This window comes from Euphorbia lathyris, chromosome 1, assembly GCF_963576675.1.
Source record: "Euphorbia lathyris chromosome 1, ddEupLath1.1, whole genome shotgun sequence".
NCBI lineage: Eukaryota > Viridiplantae > Streptophyta > Magnoliopsida > Malpighiales > Euphorbiaceae > Euphorbia > Euphorbia lathyris.
Genome location: NC_088910.1, coordinates 14,671,350 through 14,688,214, shown reverse-complemented (window position 1 = coordinate 14,688,214; position 16,865 = coordinate 14,671,350). Strand labels below are relative to the sequence as shown.

At 40.4% G+C, this 16,865-nt stretch overlaps 1 non-coding gene across 1 annotated transcript; it reads right to left on the bottom strand.

The window, feature by feature from the left end:
- Positions 1–14,499: 14,499 nt before the first annotated feature.
- On the bottom strand, positions 14,500–14,606 carry LOC136216117 (small nucleolar RNA R71). Its single transcript, XR_010683109.1, has one exon. It is a non-coding gene; the product is annotated as a small nucleolar RNA R71 (small nucleolar RNA).
- Positions 14,607–16,865: the final 2,259 nt, after the last annotated feature.

Here is a 16,865-nt window from a genome sequence, read left to right as displayed (position 1 = left end):
CAGCTCTTGATACATCTTGAACACACCATTAGAGAGAGAAAACCATACTTGTTTTGATTGTTGTAGTTTAGATTTGTTTTTAGGCTTTGTGTAACTAAACTCTTCCATCTCGAGAGCTTGTCCGTTGCTCCCGGCATTTCATCAAAGTCCCGCTCCATCTCCGCACACCAAGCTCGAGAGCTCCACCATTCAAGTCCTTAGAGACGGCTTTTGAGTCCGGTTAGCTAGTTCCGAGGGTGGATTCTTCCCTTTACACTTGCTAATTAGCTTGATCTCATCCTATGTACTAGGCTTGTTTCTAATCCATATTTACACTTTCCATATTTATAATTTATGATTCATAGCCTCTTTTTCTATATATGTGTTGGTGTTTGTTGCTTGTTTTGATACTCGTAATTGACTATTGTGCAGGGGAACGTGATTTCCGACGCCATTCGGGCTATCTTTAGGGATTCATATAGGTGTTGCCTTACCGGAAGTGACGCTCCAGAAACCGTAGGAATTGACAAGCCACGGAACTTACGGGCCCTAATTTCTGGTCCCAAGCATTAGACACGCCTTGACTAGGAACTACGTAGTCTAAGCACTTCCCGCGTCGGTCGAACTACACGTAGTCGTCTTTGCAAGATTAAAACATTAACCATATATGTATTACGAGTCGTTATTTGTCATACTTATAACTTATCGCATTCATATCACTCCATAGAGTTTCGTTATATAAATTCGCCTCACACGTAGTTAGGAGTAGTTTGTAGTTGTGTCTCACACCAACCTCAAAGTATTCACCGCTTAAATAACGTATAAAACCGAGTCGTTTAATACTTGCAGTTATAAATCCCATGGATTCGATACCCGGTCTTAACCGGATTATTACTTGATACGACGGGGTACACTTGCCCCTAAGTAGTGACGTCTAGTAGATACAAAGCACTTAGAAACACCACATCCATAGTTATAACGTACTTATCATAATATACATTTTGTCGTAGAAAACACTACGCTAGACGGCACGTACCAAGTTTTTGGCGCCGTTGCCGGGGATTTATAACATCTTGCAATATTAGACAAAAATGTTTTATTGTTAGTTTAAGCATTCTTTTTGTATAAATTGTTTATATATACTTTTACTAACATCATTCTTTTCTTATTGATATTATATTTTATTTCACTTATTTTATGCATACCCGATCTCAGAGTGATTCTCTTATTCCTATTGATCTCGAAATTGAACACACTCTTTGTAGGATTCGAAAAGAGAGAATGGCAAACCTCAACAATGAAGCTAACCAGCCCGAGGTCAACCAAAGGGTGCCGGAACAACCCGTGAATAACAACTGTAATGGTGGAGGCAATGGCACGCATTCGATGTCGGAGATTCTTGCTCCACATCGCCCTCAAATCCGCCATGGAATCGTTGCCCCCACCATGCCGGCCAACACATTTGAAATAAAGACTAGCATGATCCAATTAATCCAACAACTCGGTCAATTCGGAGGGGAACCCCATGAAAACCCTAACGAACACCTTGATAAATTTCTTATGTGTGCCGAAACTTCTCGGCAAAACGGTGTTCCGGTTGAGGCCATCCAACTAAAACTATTTCCTTTCTCTTTGACAGGGCAAGCGTTAGAATGGTTACACTCGTTAGAGGTGGGATCGATCACATCTTGGAAGGAACTTGGGAAGGAGTTCCTATCTTACTACTTCCCGCCTTCTAAAACGGTTAAGTTGAGGAAAGATATCACTTCCTTTCGGCAACTTGGATACGAGGACCTCCATTCAGCTTGGGCTAGGTTCCGAAAGTTGCTCCGAAGATGTCCCCATCACGATATCCCTAAGCATGATCTAGTAAGTACCTTTTATCATGGTTTAACACCTACTAATCGTGCAACCGTTGATTCTGCCGTAGGTGGGGATTTGTTTCGCAAATCGGCAAGCGAGGCGTATGAGCTCATTCACGAATTAGCTAGGAAAAGTGTCCAATGGCAAGAAGATCAGCTTGCCGGACCCTCGCCACATCAAACCCTTGCCGTAGAAGACGAGGCTCCCATAATCTTCATGGTCGAAATGAATAAGAAGCTGGATGCCTTAATGGCGCAAATGAGCCTCAAGAATACAGCACAAGTCCTAGTGTGCTCTCATTGTGGTGGTGACCACCAAGGTAAGGATTGTCAAGCCGGAAGCCCTTTTGCCGGCGACACCGAAAGCGTAAGTTATGTAGGGGGACAACAAAGGTATAATTCTCATTATAACTCCTATCCTAACACGCATGCTTATCACCACCATAACAATAATAATAACGGATGGAGGCCTCAACACCAACACCCGATTCTATCTTATGATAACAAGCAGAATGTGTTGAAGCCCCCATCCGAACCCTATAGTAAATTCGTGGAACAAGGTTTGGGCCAATTCCCTCATGCTCAAGGAGGGCAAAAATCGCAACCTCCTAGCAATGCGCAAGACGTAATGGTGATTGATCTTCTTAAAGAAATATCTCCCCGTCTTGCTAACAATGAAGCATTTTGCAGGGACTTGGGACAGCAAGTGGCCCAATTAAGTCGCCAACGACAAGATAGACAACATGAGTCTCCCCCGATTAACACCGAACAAAACCCGAGACCAAAAGATCAGGAGACCATGCAAGCAATAACTCTCCGAAGTGGTAAGGGTTTGGAACCACCGGTTCCAAAGGCGACTCCACCCGCTCCACAGGTAAGTGATGAACCGGAAGTGGTAAGCAACCCCGGTTCAGATTCGAAACCCGCGACTTCCTTGGATAAGAATAAAAATGTGTGTGATCCAATTGGAGCTTACGTACCGAAGCTCCCTTTTCCACAACGACTTAAAAAGGAAAATTGGACCACCAATACGACAAGTTTTTGGAAATTTTTAAGAAACTTCACATTAACATCCCGGTTGTGGAGGCATTGGAACAAATGCCTACATATGCGAAGTTTCTTAAAGAAATCCTCGCCAAAAAGACGAAGTTGGATTATAATGAAACGGTAGCGCTCACGGAGGAATGCTCCACGATTATAACAAACAAACTCCCACCTAAACTCAAGGATTTAGGTAGTTTTTCTATCCCTTGCACGATTGGTAATGTTGAGTTTAGGAGAGCTTTATGTGATTTGGGTGCTAGTATCAATTTAATTCCTTTATCTGTGTTTAGGAAGCTCGGCTTGGGAGAACCAAAGCCTACCAATATGACGCTCCAGCTGGCCGATAGATCCATTGCCCGGCCAAAAGGGGTTGTGGAGGATGTCTTAGTGAAAGTGGACAAGTTCATTTTCCCCGCCGATTTTGTAGTGCTCAATATGGCGGAAGACGATACGGTACCAATCCTCCTAGGACGACCATTTCTTGCAACAGGTAGGACTCTCATTGACGTCCACGAAGGTAAACTATCCTACGGTTGCAAGACGAAGAGGTGGAGTTTAACGTGTACAACTCCATGAAATTCCCGTCTAACACCATGGAGGACTGCAACTTCTTAAATTCCGTAGACTCTATTGATCTTTTTGTTGAGGATTTTTGTGATAGGTCTTCTGCGGGAACCTCTTCGGAAATAGATGGTATTGAGCATTTGGACGAGGAGCCATTGATCAAGCCGTTTGAATACTCCTCCGAAATAGAACAATGTCTGTTGGTAAGGAGTCGGTTCGAGGGTTTAGACCGGGATAGCAAAGCAAAGCCGAAGACCTCTCTTGAGGAACCTCCAACTTTGGAACTTTAACCCTTGCCTCCTAATTTAAAATACGTATTTTTACAACCTCCTAATTTCTTACCGGTTGTTATTTCTTCGCTTTTGACAGCGGAAATGGAGGAAGCATTAATTGCGGTGTTACAAAAACACAAGGGCGCATTTGGGTGGACTATTCACGACATTAAGGGGATCAGCCCCACCCTTTACACACACCGCATCTTTATGGAGGATAAAGTCAAACCCTTCGTGCAGCCGCAACGACGACTTAACCCCAATATGAAAGAGGTAGTGAAGACCGAGGTAATCAAACTCCTCGACGCAGGTATAATCTTTCCTATCTCCGATAGTCCATGGGTTAGTCCGGTCCAATGTGTTCCCAAAAAGGGGGGCACTACGGTGACGAAACATGATCAAGGGGAATTAATCCCGACACGAAAAGTAACCGGGTGGTGAGTATGCATTGATTATAGGAAACTTAACGAAGCCACTCGAAAAGATCATTTTCCCTTGCCGTTCATTGACCAAATGTTGGAAAGAATGGCGGGTCATAACTTCTTTTGCACCCTCGATGGCCTATCCGGTTATATGCAAATTCCTGTTGATCCTTCAGATCAAGAAAAGACGACATTCACTTGTTCGTATGGGACATTTGTATATAGGCGGATGACGTTTGGGCTTTGTAACGCCCCCGCCACCTTTCAAAGGTGCATGACGGCTATATTCTCCGAAATGATTGAGGACTTCATGGAAGTCTTCATGGACAATTTTTCTGTTTTTGGATCGTCCTTTGAAATTTGTTTGAACAATCTTGATAAAGTCCTTCAACGTTGCGAGGACACTAATCTCGCTCTAAGTTGGGAAAAGTGTCAGTTTATGGTTCAAGATTGTATTGTTTTGGGACACAAGGTGTCCGGGGAAGGAATCGCGGTCGATCCGGCCAAGATTGAGGTGATTGAGAAATTACCCCCTCCAATCAATGTTAAAGGAATCCGGAGTTTTTTAGGTCATGCGGGATTCTATAGGAGATTCATCAAAGATTTCTCTAAGATAGCAACCCCCTTGACCCAACTCCTTGCAAAGGATGCGGAATTTAGTTTTTCTCCCGAATGTTTGCTTGCATTTAATATGCTAAAGGAAAAACTAGTTAATGCACCCATTATGGTGAAACCCGATTGGAGTCTTCCTTTTGAACTTATGTGTGATGCAAGTGACTTGGCTGTAGGTGCTTGTTTGGGCCAGCGGGTGGATAAAAGTTTCCGCCCCGTTTATTATGCGAGCAAAACGCTCAATGAGGCCCAACAAAATTATTCCATTACGGAAAAAGAGATGCTTGCTGTAGTCTTTGCTTTCGATAAATTTAGATCATATCTCGTATTATCCAAAATTGTCGTATACATTGACCACGCAGCTCTCAAGTACCTAATGACTAAGCAGGACGCCAAGCCACGATTAATACGGTGGATTCTACTCCTACAAGAATTTGATATCGAAATCAGGGATAAAAAAGGAGTGGAGAATGTTGTAGCCGACCATCTTTCCCGGTTACGAAGCGAGCAAGCCACATCTCCGGAAGTTGTGGAGATTAAGGAGACCTTTCCCGATGAAACTCTCTATGCGGTAACACCTTTACCTTGGTATGCCGATATGGCAAACTACAAAGCCGGTAATATTCTTCCCCCACATCTTACTTACGAGCAGCGTAGGAAATTCTTTCATGATGCTAAGAAATATTTTTGGGAAGAGCCCTACTTGTTTAAATCTTGTGCTGATAATGTCATTTGTAGGTGTATACCAGAAGATGAGGTAAATCATGTGTTGCATATGTGTCACACCCAAGAGCCGGGGGGCCACTTCGGCCCTAGCCGGACTATGGCAAAGGTACTACAATGTGGTTTTTATTGGCCTACCTTGTCCAAGGATTCCCAAGACTTCGTCAAATCATGTGACGCTTGTCAACGGAGCGGGAACATTTCCCGTAAACATGAAATGCTCCAACAAGGGATCCTAGTTTGCGAACTTTTTGATGTTTGGGGGATAGACTTTATGGGGCCTTTCCCTAAGTCGCATAACAACTCCTACATTCTTGTGGCGGTTGACTATGTCTCCAAATGGGTGGAGGTCGTTGCCTTACCCTCAAACGACTCCAAGGTGGTAGGGAAATTTATAAAGAAAAATATCTTTACTCGGTTTGGAACCCCTCGAGCTATCATTAGTGACGGGGGTTCCCACTTTTGCAATCGTCAATTCGACCAACTCTTACAAAAATATGGGTTTGCACACCGAGTCTCAACACCCTACCATTCGCAAACTAGCGGGCAAGTCGAGGTTTCTAACCGCGAGCTAAAACGTATCTTGGAAAAAACGGTTAGTTCCTCTAGAAAGGATTGGAGCCTAAAGCTCGATGACGCTCTTTGGGCTTATCGCACGGCGTTTAAAACGCCTATCGGGATGTCTCCCTATCGCTTAGTTTTCAGGAAATCATGTCATTTACCTATGGAATTAGAACATAAAGCCTATTGGGCTCTAAAATTTTTAAATTTTGATACGCAGACCGCAGGGGACCAACGTCTCCTCCAACTCAACACCCTTGATGAACTTCATCTCGGTTCATACGAAAATGCCAAGCTTTACAAAGAACGAACGAAGAAATGGCACGACAAGCACGTGCAAATCAGGGAATTCAGCAAAGGGGACCAAGTCCTCCTATATAATTCTCGACTTCGCCTATTCCCAGGAAAATTAAAAAAGTTGGTGGTCGGGACCGTACACTGTTGTCCAGGCTCACTCATCTGGAGCGGTTGACATCCAAGGTTCCGACAACAAAACCCACCGGGTGAACGGACACCGCCTGAAAATATATTGCGGGGCACTCTTCCATAACATGGAGAAACCACATTTCTCAAAACACCGTGAGCATGCACTCATCCAGAAAAGTCGAGCTACTCCGACTCTAAACGTAGCCTCGGTTTGCGTCCCTCAAACCCTTTGTATATATATCAAACCCGTTTGTTCTTTTTAGGCACTATTCTTATTTTCTTCCAATAAAATCAACGAAAAACAAATCACGAGCAAATCCAAATACCTTACGCAGGGCGTGCCCACTATCACGCCCCGCGCTTCCGAGCCTCTGGCCAAAAACGGCCTAAATCGCACCTTTTACGCAGGGTGTACCTCCTTGTACACCCCGCGTAATTCCCCTTTTCTTGTATAAAATACTCAGAAACTCAAATACGCAGGGCGCCCCACTTCATGCGCCCCGCGTATTTGAGTCTCTGCCCAAAAACAACATAAAACGCACTGTCTACGCGAGACAACCCCTAGGCACGCCTCGCGTAGCATCTGACCTCCAAGGGTCTCACTTTTAATTCACCATTTGTTATTGTTTTTGTTTTTGTTTTTCTTTTGCGACGTCCTTGGAATAGACGTCATTTTAATAACGCAGATGGCCGTGCAACCCCACACTTTCAGTTCGTTTTGCACTAACAAAAACAAAAATAAAAATAGAAAAAGACACAAAAATAATTAAACTAATTTGTTGATTCTTAAAAATTTTCCCGACACACTAACCTTCCTCGGAATTAATTAAATGTTCCGTTGTTTGTCCTTAAATGTAAATACTATCGGACCACAAAGGATCGGTTCTATTAAGAAATTTTAGTTTTAATTTTGAAGTTATAGAATTTATGTAAAGACTAGGTGATACTAAACAAAAGCATCGAGTCCTAACCCATAAGTCATCTCCATAACGAAACTTAAAAAGGCAATAAAAACGGAATGTTTGAAAATTTAGCGAAGACTCGATAATACACAATTTAAACCCGAAATTTTGTGAGGTAATTTTGAGCCTAAAGGAGTTCGTACAAAAACTCTATTTCTTTCACAATTCTTCGAGAGCTTTGACTTCACTCGACTCATAGAGTTTGCATCTAATATCGGGTTAAGTACACCTATTTTGGTTAAAATGGCAATAAATGATAAAACGAACCCACTTAGTCTAACTCTTTTCTTAACTTATTTTTCTCGTTTTTATCAACCTCTAGGAAACCCCCTCGAGCCTACTAACCGACTTTTCTTGTCAACACCCTTTTAACAATTAACCCTCTTTTTCCTCTTGTTTAAATACCAACGAAATCAATTTGCACCTGAAATAAGTCAAGGCCTTACTAAGTGAGCACCATAAGTTCTCGAGATCGTTTTTGTGCCGCTCCCAAAACAAAAAGAAGAACGTAAGAAAAAGCAAAAAGGCATTCTCAAGCTCCACCCGAGAAATTTCGAGTATTATTGTACAAACTTACCAAGGCCAAAAATAAAATATGGTGCAGTCATCAAAATGGTATTTAAATTCGAGTTTTCAAAAATTAACCACTAAAAAGCCACCCACATTACAACCCCCCTCCGGGTTCATTTTTAATATTGTCTAAACCATGACATAGGAGGAAAAACCCGGATGAACATGCAAACTCAAAAGTGATCTCAGGTAAGTACAAAAAAGAGTGCTAAAACACCGACCCACCAAATTTTGAGCGTAAGAGTGAAATCCCTTGTTGAGGTATTATCGGGTTCTCAAAAGATAATTAACCCCCGTTATTATTGCATATTAATTTTAATTATGGAGGTTTCAAACAAGTTTTGGTCGCTCGATTGTTTGCGTAGGTACTCGCCGAAAACTTTGCATAAAACTTTAACTTTGAAATCACGCACTTGGTAAAACCAACCGTCGGTTTGTTTCTTAATAATCTCAATCCCTTGTCTTTCGATTTCTTTTACTTGAGGACAAGTAAAACTTTAAAGTCCGAGGAGGTTTGATAGGGGTATTTTTCCCCTATCTTTTAGCGTGATTTACGGGTTAATTTTAGAAGAAACAAATAAGCTTAATTACAAAAATAGAGTGTTTTAATAAAATAACAGAATAAAGATAAATTCCATGCTTTCAGTTAATTTCCCTTATTTTTGATGTATTTAAGAAATAAAAACGTTAAGCTAACTCGGCTCTCAAGAATTGTATTTCAGGTACAAGGAAGAAGAAAAATTCATGCCAATACGCGGGGCGTATCATCCCATACGCGGGGCGTGAAACATCAAGTCAGAAATGATTGCCCTATCCACAGACACCACGTGGGATCGAGTTAGCATACGCAAGGCGTATGCCAACCTACGCGAGGCGTATAATCAAATGTCAGAAATGATTGCCTAATCCTGAAAAGTCAGACTGCATGGTCTCCCCGAGTCAACGATCCATACGCGGGGCGTACCACCTTACACGTAGGGCGTGTAAGGGAGTTCTTCAAAGCAAAAAGCTCAGAGACTCATTTACGCAGGGCGTGCCTCAAGCTACGCGCGGCGTAAAAGGACCAAATCAAGCAATAAAAAGTCAGAGTCTCAAACACGCAAGGCGCATGCCATTCCACGCAGGGCGTGTTTGAGACAACAAGATCTGGAATTGGTCCACATGCAGGAGATTTCTGACGGAATGGGCATCTACGCGAGGCGTGCCACACCATACGCGGGGTGTATTATGGGTTTTCTGCACAAATAATGTTGCTCCATACTTGTACCTTACAAAGTTACAATTTTGCCCTGGCTTGATATGTATAAATAGGCAGCTCTTGATACATCTTGAACACACCATTAGAGAGAGCAAACCATACTTGTTTTGATTGTTGTAGTTTAGATTTGTTTTTAGGCTTTGTGTAACTAAACTCTTCCATCTCGAGAGCTTGTCCGTTGCTCCCGGCATTTCATCAAAGTCCCGCTCCATCTCCGCACACCAAGCTCGAGAGCTCCACCATTCAAGTCCTTAGAGACGGCTTTTGAGTCCGGTTAGCTAGTTCCGAGGGTGGATTCTTCCCTTTACACTTGCTAATTAGCTTGATCTCATCCTATGTACTAGGCTTGTTTGTAATCCATATTTACACTTTCCATATTTATAATTTATGATTCATAGCCTCTTTTTCTATATATGTGTTGGTGTTTGTTGCTTGTTTTGATACTCGTAATTGACTATTGTGTAGGGGAACGCGATTTCCGACGCCATTCGGGCTATCTTTAGGGATTCATATAGGTGTTGCCTTACCGGAAGTGACGCTCCGGAAACCGTAGGAATTGACAAGCCACGAAACTTACGGGCCCTAATTTCTGGTCCCAAGCATTAGACACGCCTTGACTAGGAACCACATAGTCTAAGCACTTCCCGGGTCGGTCGAACTACACGTAGTCGTCTTTGCAAGAGCAAAACATTAACCATATATGTATTAGGAGTCGTTATTTGTCATAGTTATAACTTATCGCATTCATATCACTCCATAGAGTTTTGTTATATAAATTCGCCTTACACGTAGTTAGGAGTAGTTTGTAGTTGTGTCTCACACCAACCTCAAAGTATTCACTGCTTAAATAACGTATAAAACCGAGTCGTTTAATACTTGCAGTTTTAAATCCCGTGGATTCGATACCCGGTCTTAACCGGATTATTACTTGATACGACGGGGTACACTTGACCCTAAGTAGTGACGTCTAGTAAATACAAAGCACTTAGAAAGACCACATCCACAGTTATAACGTACTTATCATAATATACATTTTGTCGTAGAAAACACTACGCTAGACGGCACGTACCATTAGCCCAGCAACAAGAAGGATCGAGAAGCCTTCGACCAAATAGGTTCAAGACGAAACTGCTGAGTTGAGCGACAAGGTAGTCAGGTCAGCGGCAGAACATAATGAACTTGGAGACCAAGTATTTCTACTTTGGGTAAAGCTCAGAAGGCGCAGGAAGCTGTTTGGAAGACTTTGCCATAAATGTGGGAACATTCTGTTTCATCTGACGAAAAACTGTTGAGCACTGGCAAAGACAGAAGATACAAGAATATGATTGGCCGAAGACGCTGAGCACGTACTGAGTGAAAGCGACAGGAAGCCGTTTGACTCCAACAGTTATTTCGAAATTCGAAATCACCGGTGCTTGAAGTGTCACTATAAATAGGCCTCTCAAATGCTTCATTCCATGCAGATCTTCAATCAAGTCGAAACGCTGACCAAATTCATACTTGAAGTTCTGTGAGAAAAGCAAAGCAAATCTTACACCAATTCCAATCATTGTGTAAAAGTCTAGAGTGATTTCATTCATCTAAAGTGTCTTAGCAATTGTTGTTTAGGACAAACATTTATCATTTCTAGAAGAATAGAAAGGAGAAGCTGAGTACTCGGTTATAGTACTCACCGGTAGTTATAGGAGTGAGTAGAGGAATAGAGGAAGGTACTCTTGTATACTCAGCTTCTGTTGTAAAAGGTTCCGTGCTCTACCTTTAAAGAGCTCAGTAGAGGATTCAAAAAGCTCGGAATGAGTTCCGGGGGCTGGACGTAGGCGGAGAGGCCGAACCAGGATATGTCTGCTGAGTAACATATTTCTAACCTTTAAACTCCTTTATATATTACTTGCTATCAAACTGACTAAGTAACGAACATACACTGAGTTGAGTGCACTAAGAAGCTGAGTTCAGGAATAGACTTAAGTGCTATCTCCTGACTCAAGGAAAGAAGCAGACTTAGTCACCAGTTGACTAAGCTTGTGTCTTAAAACTACTTAGCGCCGCTGTGTAAACCTTTTCTCAAAGAAAAGAAGTCAGCCTTAACGGACAAAATTTTAAATAGTTCCTATCCCCCTCTTGGAACTAACCTTGTCACGTTATATGGGACCAACAAGTGGTATCGGAGCTTAAAAGCTCACTGAGCAAGATATAACTATCTTGAGCTGATCCCTACAATGGCTGAGAGCAGCACTCGTTTCCTCCCAGGAAATCAGACAACTCAGATTCTTCCTGAGGGACTGTCCATTACTCGGCCTCCTCTGTTCTTCGGGTCTAACTACACCTTTTGGAAGAACAGAATGAAAAATTTCATTCAGGCAACAAATATGAGTGCATGGCTTTCTATAGTCCAAGGCCCATTTGTTCCTGTTGAAACTGTTGACGGCCAAACGGTTGTCAAAGCTGAGGCTAAGTGGACAGATGATGACCTCAAGAAGCTACAAAATCATGCTTCGGCTATAAACATGCTTCACTGTGCGTTAGATGCTGCAGAGTACAACAAAATTTCAGGTTGTGAGTCAGCACAGGAAATCTGGAAGAAACTGGAGGTCATCTACGAAGGAACCAACAAAGTTAAGGAGTCCAAGGTGAACCAGCACATGAGGTTGTACGAGCTGTTTGAAATGAATGATGATGAAGGAATCTCTGAAATGAACTCAAGATTCACAAACATTATCAACGAGCTCAAAAGACTTGGCAAGATCTTTACTGAGGAAGAGCAGGTCAAGAAGATACTGAGGAGTCTTCCAAAAAGCTGGCAGGCCAAGAAAACTGTTGTTGAGGAAGCTCAAGACTTGACCACCTACAAATATGATGAAATCATTGGATCTCTGCTGACCCATGTGATCTCAATGAAGAACTTCGAGGTGAAGGAGAAGTCTGAGGACAAGAAGCAAAAGTCTCTTGCCATGAAAGCTGACTCCACTGACGGGAGCTCAACAGACGATGAAGAGTGGCCATGTTCACTAGAAAAATGAAAAGGCTGTTCAGAAAGAATGATAAATATTCAAAGAAGCCTTACAAGAAGTTTGATAAGTACAAAGCTGAGTCCAGTGTTAAGCCCAAAATACGTTAAATTTACATTGAAATCGTGCTAATTATATTCATTTAGAATACTTTTACGTCTTTATTTACTTCCTTGATGCAAGGTACTTAATTATTTGGTTAAATCCAAATAGGAGCTCAAACGGAGCTAAAACATAGCTAAAACGGAGGAAAAACCTAAATTACGTGCCAAGAATACGTGTCAATCAGGAGACCGACTCAAGGAGACAAGAAGCAGCCGAGAGACGGGGAAGAAAGCCCCTGTCACGAATGAGATTTTTAGAATCTCAGTCGCGACATACGAACACCAATCGCCGAAAATTCAAAGTCTTCAGCTCGCCCCTTCACCCCCTATCGCGACTGAGATTCTCGGAATCTCATATGAGACAGCGAAGAATTCTGCACAGATTTCACATGTTTAATTCCAAAAAACGCGTCTGTTCGTTTGGATAAAAGCGACCCTTCACCAGCGGACATGACCCTTCATTTACAACCCTTCACCAACTATAAATAAGTGATCCATTTCAAGAAATCAGAGTTGGCTAAGTTAGAAAAGTTAGAGAAATCAGAGAGATATTTTGTTGAGTTTCTGATTCAGAAAGAGTCAGAAAGTTAGATTTCATTTCTGTAAAAACAAACTTGATGTACACAAGTTGTTATTAGATTAGTTATAAACACAGTAGTATTAGTTTAGTTTCAAAGGTTGATCAGAGACAAGTTTTCATTCTGGTAGTGGACTGACCAGTCTCTATTCCGAAGATTCAGCGAGAAGAACTAACGGCAGAAGCGCAAAGAGGTCTGACAAGCCTACGGAGTTTGAGGGAAAGATTGACAACCCGGATCTCAAAGTTTTCGTTAAAATGCTATCCATGTTTCTTCTTCTCTGTTAACTTGTGAAGATTCACAATTCACTAATAATATATTTATTTTATTCAATACATTCTTCTTGTTGTTATTTTGATATTGTTCTGACAAAATGATTTTCAAAATGATAAATTGGTGTTTTTATTAAAACGTTTTATACAATCATATTTATAAAGAAACTTTGTTGAACACTTGAAAGAATTAGTTTTTACGGATGATATGATCATGACCGCGACTTATCGGATATAAAATACTAATTTGATTAAGGTAGGAATTTGCTCCAATCCAGAGAGATTTCTACGGTTCAAAGCCATTTAATTGCATAAATTCTTGTATTATTACATGTTCATAATCTTACCAAAGTTATAGTTGCTTTCTTTGCTTAATGAAAATAAGTTTTATACCTTCTATTTATTCCAAATACGAAAGCGTCTGTCTTGTAATCAAAATCTCAAGACAGAATCGTTCTCTAAGTTCAATATAATATTCTTATCTAATCCTAATTTATCCGAACCAATACAATCAACTAAACGATTTTCTTTAGTTAAACCTAAAGACGTGAATAAAACTGAATTGAATAAGTTTTTAGTTAAAAAGCGTTCCCTGTGGGTTCGATATCTTTTATTAGTACAAGCGTATATCGTGAACTTGCGGAAATCGCTCAACAAGTTTTTGGCGCCGTTGCCGGGGAACGCCAAAATTTTTAACAAAATTTTAGATTTTTCGTGTTTTATTTCGAATCTAGGTTTATACATACTTATTTTAATTTTTGTAATTTATTAATTTTAATTTACTAATTTATATATTTTTCAAATTCTGTTTTGCAGGTAGTTTCGGTTCGTGCAAGATTTCAGGTTCATGCGCAGTTCTCGAAGTTCAGGCATTGTACCAAACCCTATAGACCCAGAAATTGAAAAAACCATTAGAAAGAACAAGAAAAACAAGAAAAACAAAAATAAGACTCTAGTAAAAACACATACCAAGCCGAAAAAAATGGCAAACCCACCAACACTTATGGATTACGCTAGGCCAGGTGTGGCTGGTGTAACCAATAGTGTAGTTAGACCCAGAATCACCGCAAACCAATTTGAAATTAAGCCAGCTTTGCTTAATATGTTGCAAAATAATGTAACATTTTACGGGTTACCTAACGAAAATCCTAACACCCATTTAACAAATTTCCTTGAAATTTGTGACACTTTTAAAATACCAGATGTGACTGCCGCAACTTTTGAAACTTGGGAACAATTAGCCCATGCCTTTTTATCAAAATATTTTCCTTTAGCAAAAACTGCAAGAGTCATAAAAGAGTTAACATCTTTTTCTCAAAATGATAATGAGACTCTTTATGAGACTTGGGAACGTTTTAAAGAACTTCAACGTTTATGCCCACACCACCAATTACCCGCTGAACTTTTAATCCGAACATTTTACAATGGACTAAATCCTACAACTAGAGGTTCATTAGATGCCATGTCGAGAGGGCTATTTATGAAGAAAACATCAGCCCAAGCAAGAGAACTTTTGGAGGAAATGGCAATCAACAGCAGTATGTGGCCCGCGGAACGTGGACATATACCGATGGCGAAACCATCATCCTCAACCACATCATCAGTTAAAGGTATAGTGGAACTTGATCCAGTCGCAATGTTACAAGCCCAATTTTCTGCTTTATCGCACAAAATTGATAGGTTTATGGCACCGTGCGATACCAATGGTAATCCAATCCAAACGGATGTGGATTATGAAAATATGAGTGAGATCGAACAGGTAAATTTTGTCCAAGGGCAAAACCAAACTAATAATCCTTATTCTACTACTTATAATTCTGGATGGAGCAATCATCCTAACTTTAACTGGAAAGATAATAATAATGCACGTGCTAATCAAAATCGTACTAGTAATTATCAAAATCAGTCAAGAGATACGATTAGCACTTTATCTTCTAAAATCGACAAATTCATAGATGCTATCAGTGGAAAAATATGTAATCACGATGATGGTTTTAAACGGATCGAAAATAAATTCGATCAGCTTATTAAAAACCACTCATCTAGCATCCATAATTTGGAGGTCCAAATTGGTCAACTTGCTAAATCAATTCCATCCCGAAAAGAGGGAAGTCTTTCCAACCATACGGAAGAAAATCCGAAAGAGCAGGTAAAGGCTATCACTCTTCATTCAGGGAAAAATTATCTAGGTCTGGAAATGCCCGGAGATGCAACATTACCAGGAACTGATTTACCAAAGCCCAAAGAAGATATCTTAAACACAAAAAGTTCACCAATTGACTCAAGTACAAATACTTTTGTACCCAAACCACCTTTTCCGCACAAAGTCCGAAATAAGGACTATGACAAACAACTTTTAACGTTTTTAGACAAACTTAAAAATTTGCACATTAATTTGACGTTCATGGATGCAATTACGCAAATTCCTAACTATGGTAAGTTTTTAAAGGATTTAATTTCAAAGAAAATCAGTTGGGAAGGAATTTCATCCATTTCGTTAACTGAAGATTGTAGTTCAATTGTGTCAAGTAATTTGCCCACTAAACTCAAAGATCCCGGATGTTTTACTATTTCGTGTAAGTTGGGAGAAGAAAGTATAAATTTGATGCCGTTGTCTATTTTTAACAAGTTAGGTTTTAGAAGAAGATATCAAACGTACCAATATGGTTTTGCAATTAGCGGATCAAACCACTAAGAGACCATATGGTATAATTGAAGATGTTTTAATCAAAGTCGATAAATTTATTTTTCCTACCGACTTTGTTATATTAGGTTTTTCATATGACGTTTATTTTTCCTTACGGCGCGACCCGACTACTATCGCGGTTGCTGCCGCGCGGCAGCAACCGCGCACGGCGCCTGGCCGCCGCTGCCGCAAGGCAGCGGCGGGTCAGCCGCCTAGGGCTGCTGCCAAACGGAAGCGGCCCGACCTCGGGCCCGGCCCGAGACCCACTAAATTTTAAATCGTTTAAAATTAGTTATATATATATATGTGTATATGTTTCAGAAATTAATAGTTTTCTGATTTGATTATCGAATAAAAATTTATTTAAAAGTTTGTTTTACCTAATTGTAAATCAAAAGGGTTTTAAACGAATTCAAATCAAAATAATTAGGACGTGCATAATTAAAAGTTTTGTATAGTTATATTAATATAAAAGTTTAATATAAAAGGATACGAAACTGTTAGAAGTAAAATTGGATGAAAGTTAATTTGATGAGTTAATGTGATTAACCTAAATATTACATAAAATACTTGTGTAATCAACCAATTAAATTTATTTAATTGAGTCTATGCATGTTTGGAGTTATGGACATATTTGGACCCTCTTTTAGTCTTTTGGTATTTTTGAAATAGGGTTTGCGAGTCCTGCCTTTCTACTATCTATTGTAATTTCTCCTCTCATCTAAATCCCTTCAATTTAATTGAAGTTTTCTTTAGTAGAATATAAATTAATATGTAATTTCAAGGCGCCATGGAGAAGACGGAGGACCTAAAGAGAAATATGTAATAGTTAGTATTTCCCTAGGTTTGGCCTTTTATTTCGTCTCTGCCTCAACGGAATAATTTAGATAATATGTCCATAACGCCAATGTATGTGTCTGATGTATGCTAAAGCAAATCAAGACTAAGTTAGATTATGAGACCTA